The sequence below is a fragment of the Salvelinus namaycush genome, chromosome 26 (genome assembly GCF_016432855.1).
Source record: "Salvelinus namaycush isolate Seneca chromosome 26, SaNama_1.0, whole genome shotgun sequence".
Classification (NCBI taxonomy): Eukaryota; Metazoa; Chordata; class Actinopteri; order Salmoniformes; family Salmonidae; genus Salvelinus; species Salvelinus namaycush.
The window spans coordinates 43,017,703-43,026,185 of record NC_052332.1 but is presented as its reverse complement, the minus strand read 5'-3'; positions in this window follow the sequence as shown (position 1 = coordinate 43,026,185).

The following is an 8,483-nucleotide window of genomic DNA, read 5'->3' as shown; positions in this document are numbered from 1 at the left end:
AGTGCATGTTAAGTGCTTCATGTTTTCTGTTTTTGTCTGTTTCATATTTTATGGTTTTGTTTTGATTGTTATATTTTATTGATGTTTTATCACGGATGGATTGTTGCAGTATTTTACCAGCATCCAAATGAGTTCAATAGGTCAGCTTGTCTTGTTGAGGACAGGACAACATAACAGATCAGTGGGTTCGTGATACAGATCAGTGGGTTAGTTACACAGATCAGTGGGTTAGTTATACAGATCAGTGGGTTAGTGATACAGATCAGTGGGTTAGTGGTACAGATCAGTGGGTTAGTTATACAGATCAGTGGGTTAGTGATACAGATCAGTGGGTTAGTGATACAGATCAGTGGGTTAGTGATACAGATCAGTGGGTTAGTTATACAGATCAGTGGGTTAGTGATACAGATCAGTGGGTTAGTGATACAGATCAGTGGGTTAGATATACAGATCAGTGGGTTAGGTATACAGATCAGTGGGTTAGTGGTACAGATCAGTGGGTTAGTGGTACAGATCAGTGGGTTAGTGATACAGATCAGTGGGTTAGTGATACAGATCAGTGGGTTAGTGATACAGATCGGTGGGTTAGTGATACAGATCAGTGGGTTAGTTATACAGATCAGTGGGTTAGTGATACAGATCAGTGGGTTAGTTATACAGATCAATGGGTTAGTGATACAGATCAGTGGGTTAGTGATACAGATCAGTGGGTTACTGATACAGATCAGTGGGTTAGTGATACAGATCAGTGGGTTAATTATGAAGATCCATTGGTTAGTGATACAGATCAATGGGTTAGTGATACAGATCAGTGGGTTAGTGATACAGATCAATGGGTTAGTGATACAGATCAGTGGGTTAGTTATAGAGATCAGTGGGTTAGTGTTACAGATCAGTGGGTTAGTGATACAGATCAGTGAGTTAGATATACAGATCAGTGGGTTAGATATACAGATCAGTGGGTTAGTGATACAGATCAGTGGGTTAGTGACACAGATCAGTGGGTTAGTGATACAGATCAGTGGGTTAGTGATACAGATCAGTGGGTTAGTGATACAGATCAGTGGGTTAGTTATACAGATCAGTGGGTTAGTGATACAGATCAGTGGGTTAGTGATACAATCAGTGGGTTAGTTTTACAGATCAGTGGGTTAGTGACACAGATCAGTGGGTTAGTGATACAGATCAGTGGGTTAGTGATACAGATCAGTGGGTTAGTGATACAGATCCGTGGGTTAGTGATACAGATCAGTGGGTTAGTGATACAGATCAGTGGGTTAGTGATACAGATCAGTGGGTTAGTGATACAGATCAGTGGGTTAGTGGTACAGATCAGTGGGTTAGTGATACAGATCAGTGGGTTAGTTATACAGATCAGTGGGTTAGTTATACAGATCAGTGGGTTAGTGATACAGATCAGTGGGTTAGTTATAGAGATCAGTGGGTTAGTGTTACAGATCAGTGGGTTAGTGATACAGAGCAGTGGGTTAGTTATACAGATCAGTGGGTTAGTTATACAGATCAGTGGGTTAGTTATACAGATCAGTGGGTTAGTGATACAGATCAGTGGGTTAGTGATACAGATCCGTGGGTTAGTGATACAGATCAGTGGGTTAGTGATACAGATCAGTGGGTTAGTTATAGAGATCAGTGGGTTAGTGACACAGATCAGTGGGTTAGTGATACAGATCCGTGGGTTAGTGATACAGATCAGTGGGTTAGTGATACAGATCAGTGGGTTAGTTATAGAGATCAGTGGGTTAGTGACACAGATCAGTGGGTTAGTTTTACAGATCAGTGGGTTAGTGACACAGATCAGTGGGTTAGTGATACAGATCCGTGGGTTAGTGATACAGATCAGTGGGTTAGTTATAGAGATCAGTGGGTTAGTGACACAGATCAGTGGGTTAGTTTTACAGATCAGTGGGTTAGTGACACAGAACAGTGGGTTAGTGATACAGATCCGTGGGTTAGTGATACAGATCAGTGGGTTAGTTATAGAGATCAGTGGGTTAGTGACACAGATCAGTGGGTTAGTTTTACAGATCAGTGGGTTAGTGATACAGATCCGTGGGTTAGTGATACAGATCAGTGGGTTAGTGATACAGATCAGTGGGTTAGTTATAGAGATCAGTGGGTTAGTTATAGAGATCAGTGGGTTAGTGACACAGATCAGTGGGTTAGTTTTACAGATCAGTGGGTTAGTGACACAGATCAGTGGGTTAGTGATACAGATCCGTGGGTTAGTGATACAGATCAGTGGGTTAGTTATAGAGATCAGTGGGTTAGTGACACAGATCAGTGGGTTAGTTTTACAGATCAGTGGGTTAGTGATACAGATCCGTGGGTTAGTGATACAGATCAGTGGGTTAGTGATACAGATCAGTGGGTTAGTTATAGAGATCAGTGGGTTAGTTATAGAGATCAGTGGGTTAGTGATACAGATCAGTGGGTTAGTTTTACAGATCAGTGGGTTAGTGATACAGATCAATGGGTTAGTGATACAGATCCGTGGGTTAGTGATACAGATCAGTGGGTTAGTGATACAGATCAGTGGGTTAGTGATACAGATCCGTGGGTTAGTGATACAGATCAGTGGGTTAGTGATACAGATCAGTGGGTTAGTTATACAGATCAGTGGGTTAGTGATACAGATCAATGGGTTAGTGATACAGATCCGTGGGTTAGTGATACAGATCAGTGGGTTAGTGATACAGATCAGTGGGTTAGTGATACAGATCCGTGGGTTAGTGATACAGATCAGTGGGTTAGTGATACAGATCAGTGGGTTAGTTATACAGATCAGTAATAATGAACTGAATTAGATGTATTTGTGCTGTTTATTATGACATTAACAATGCTCTACATCAGACTTTATACAACTTATTAACGCTTATAAAACCACGAGTCCCAAATAATATTCCCTACCTAAGTGCACTACTTTTGGCCCGTGGTCAAAAAGTATCACACTATAAAGGGAGTAGGGCGCCATCTGGAACACTATAAAGGGAGTAGGGCGCCATCTGGAACACTATAAAGGGAGTAGGGCGCCATCTGGAACACTATAAAGGGAGTAGGGCGCCATCTGGAACACTATAAAGGGAGTAGGGCGCCATCTGGAACCATAATAGTACCTTTAGGTTGTTTTTGCTGCCAAATCTGGTGTCTCCATATTATTACATTTAAACAATGATATCCCATCAGACTACCTCATCTCCATATTATTACATTTAAACAATGATATCCCATCAGACTACCTCATCTCCATATTATTACATTTAAACAATGATATCCCATCCAACTACCTCATCTCCATATTATTACATTTAAACAATGATATCCCATCAGACTACCTCATCTCCATATTATTACATTTAAACAATGATATCCCATCAGACTACCTCATCTCCATATTATTACATTTAACCAATGATATCCCATCAGACTACCTCATCTCCATATTATTACATTTAACCAATGATATCCCATCCAACTACCTCATCTCCATATTATTACATTTAACCAATGATATCCCATCCAACTACCTCATCTCCATATTATTACATTTAACCAATGTATCCCATCCAACTACCTCATCTCCATATTATTACATTTAACCATGATATCCCATCCAACTACCTCATCTCCATATTATTACATTTACCAATGATATCCCATCCAACTACCTCATCTCCATATTATTACATTTAAACAATGATATCCCATCCAACTACCTCATCTCCATATTATTACATTAAACAAGATATCCCATCCAACTACCTCATCTCCATATTATTACATTTAAACAATGATATCCCATCCAACTACCTCATCTCCATATTATTACATTTAAACAATGATATCCCATCAGACTACCTCATCTCCATATTATTACATTTAAACAATGATATCCCTCCAACAACCTCATCTCCATATTATTACATTTAAACAATTGATCCCATCCAACTACCTCATCTCCATATTATTACATTTAAACAATGTATCCCATCAGACTACCCTCATCTCCATATTATTACATTTAAACAATGATATCCCATCAGACTACCTCATCTCCATATTATTACATTTAAACAATGATATCCCATCAGACTACCTCATCTCCATATTATTACATTTAAACAATGATATCCCATCAGACTACCTCATCTCCATATTATTACATTAAACAATGATATCCCATCCAACTACCTCATCTCCATATTATTACATTTAAACAATGATATCCCATCCAACTACCTCATCTCATATTATTACATTTAAACAATGATATCCCATCCAACTACCTCATCTCCATATTATTACATTTAACAATGATATCCCATCAGACTACCTCATCTCCATATTATTACATTTAAACAATGATATCCCATCCAACTACCTCATCTCCATATTATTACATTTAACAATGATATCCCATCCAACTACCTCATCTCCATATTATTACATTTAAACAATGATATCCCATCCAACTACCTCATCTCCATATTATTACATTTAAACAATGATATCCCATCAGACTACCTCATCTCCATATTATTACATTTAAACAATGATATCCCATCAGACTACCTCATCTCCATATTATTACATTTAAACAATGATATCCCATCAACTACCTCATCTCCATATTATTACATTTAAACAATGATATCCCATCCAACTACCTCATCTCCATATTATTACATTTAAACATGATATCCCATCCAACTACCTCATCTCCATATTATTACATTTAAACAATGATATCCCATCCAACTACCCTCATCTCCATATTATTACATTTAAACAATAGATATCCAATCCAACTACCTCATCTCCATATTATTACATTTAAACAATGATATCCCATCCATACCTCATCTCCATATTATTACATTTAAACAATGATATCCCATCCAACTACCTCATCTCCATATTATTACATTTAACCAATGATATCCCATCCAACTACCTCATCTCCATATTATTACATTTAAACAATGATATCCCATCAGACTACCTCATCTCCATATTATTACATTTAAACAATGATATCCCATCAAACTACCTCATCTCCATATTATTACATTTAAACAATGATACCCATCAGACTACCTCATCTCCATATTATTACATTTAAACAATGAATCCCATCAAACTACCTCATCTCCATATTATTACATTTAAACAATGATATCCCATCAGACTACTACCTCATCTCCATATATTACATTTAAACAATGATATCCCATCCAACTACCTATCTCCATATTATTACATTTAAACAATGATATCCCATCAACTACCTCACTCCATATTATTACATTTAAACAATGATATCCCATCACTACCTCATCTCCATATTATTACATTTAAACAAATGATATCCCATCCAACTACCTCATCTCCTATTATTACATTTAACACAATGATATCCCATCCAAACTACCTCATCTCCATATTATTACATTAACCAATGATATCCCATCCAACTACCTCATCTCCATATTATTACATTTAACCAATGATATCCCATCCAACTACCTCTCTCCATATTATTACATTTAACCAATGATATCCCCACAACTACCTCATCTCCATATTATTACATTTAACAATGATATCCCATCCAACTACCTCATCTCCATATTATTACATTTAACAATGATATCCCATCAACTACCTCATCTCCATATTATTACATTTAAACATGATATCCCCATCAACTACCTCATCTCCATATATTACATTTAACAATGATATCCCATCCAACTACCTCATCTCCTATTATTATCTTAACCAATGATATCCACCAACTACCTCATCTCCATATTATTACATTTAAACAATGATATCCCATCCAACTACCTCATCTCCATTTATTACATTTAAACAATGATATCCCATCAGACTACCTCATCTCCATATTATTACATTTAAACAATGATATCCTCCAGACTACCTCATCTCCATATTATTACATTTAAACAATGATATCCCATCAGACTACCTCATCTCCATATTATTACATTTAAACAATGATATCCCATCAGACTACCTCATCTCCATATTATTACATTTAAACAATGATATCCCATCAGACTACCTCATCTCCATATTATTACATTAAACAATGATATCCCATCAACTACCTCATCTCCATATTATTACATTTAAACAATGATATCCCACCAACTACACTCTCTCCATATTATTACATTTAACAATGATATCCCATCAACTACTCATCTCCATATTATTACATTTAAACAAGATATCCCATCCAACTACCTCATCTCCATATTATTACATTTAAACAATGATATCCCATCCAACTACCTCATCTCCATATTATTCCATTTAAACAATGATATCCCATCCAACTACCTCATCTCCATATTATTACATTTAAACATGATATCCCATCAACTACCTCATCTCCATATTATTACATTTAAACAATGATATCCCATCAGACTACCTCATCTCCATATTATTACATTTACCAATGATATCCCATCAGACTACCTCATCTCCATATTATTACATTTAAACAATGATATCCCATCAACTACCTCATCTCCATATTATTACATTTAAACATGATACCCATCCAACTACCTCATCTCCATATTATTACATTTAAACAATGATATCCCATCCAACTACCTCATCTCCATATTATTACATTTAACAATGATATCCCATCCAACTACCTCATTCCATATTATTACATTTAAACAATGATCTCCCATCCAACTACCTCATCTCCATATTATACATTTAAACAATGATATCCCATCCAACTACCTCATCTCCATATTATTACATTTAAACAATGATATCCCATCAACTACCTCATCTCCATATTATTACATTTAAACAATGATATCCCATCAGACTACCTCATCTCCATATTATTACATTAAACAATGATATCCCATCAGACTACCTCATCTCCATATTATTACATTTAAAATGATATCCCATCAGACTACCTCATCTCCATATTATACATTTAAACAATGATATCCCATCAGACTACCTCATCTCCATATATTACATTTAAACAATGATATCCCATCAAGACTACTCCTCTTCCTATATTACATTTAAACAATGATATCCACATCACTACCTCATCTCCATATTATTCATTTAACAATGATATCCCATCAACTACCTCATCTCCATATTATTACATTTAAACAATGATATCCCATCCAACTACCTCATCCCATATTATTACATTTAACAATGAATCCCATCCAAACCTCATCTCCATATTATTACATTTAACCAATGATATCCCATCCAACTACCTCATCTCCATATTATTACATTTAACATGATATCCCATCCAACTACCTCATCTCCATATTATTACATTTAACCAATGATATCCCATCCAACTACCTCATCTCCATATTATTACATTTAACCAATGATATCCCATCCAACTACCTCATCTCCATATTATTACATTTAAACAATGATATCCCATCCAACTACCTCATCTCCATATTATTACATTTAAACAATGATATCCCATCAGACTACCTCATCTCATATTATTCTTAAACAATGATATCCCATCAGACTACCTCATCTCCATATTATTACATTTAAACAATGATATCCCATCAGACTACCTCATCTCCATATTATTACATTTAAACAATGATATCCCATCCAACTACCTCATCTCCATATTATTACATTTAAACAATGATATCCCATCAGACTACCTCATCTCCATATTATTACATTTAAACAATGATATCCCATCCAACTACCTCATCTCCATATTATTACATTTAACAATGATATCCCATCAGACTACCTCATCTCCATATTATTACATTTAAACAATGATATCCCATCCAACTACCTCATCTCCATATTATTACATTTAAACAATGATATCCCATCCAACTACCTCATCTCCATATTATTACATTTAAACAATGATATCCCATCCAACTACCTCATCTCCATATTATTACATTTAAACAATGATATCCCATCAGACTACCTCATCTCCATATTATTACATTTAACCAATGATATCCCATCAGACTACCTCATCTCCATATTATTACATTTAAACAATGATATCCCATCCAACTACCTCATCTCCATATTATTACATTTAAACAATGATATCCCATCCAACTACCTCATCTCCATATTATTACATTTAACCAATGATATCCCATCAGACTACCTCATCTCCATATTATTACATTTAAACAATGATATCCCATCAGACTACCTCATCTCCATATTATTACATTTACAATGATATCCCTCAGACTACCTCATCTCCTATTATTACATTTAAACAATGATATCCATCCAACTACCTCATCTCCATATTATTACATTTAACCAATGATATCCCATCAGACTACCTCATCTCCATATTATTACATTTAAACAATGATATCCCATCAGACTACCTCATCTCCATATTATTACAT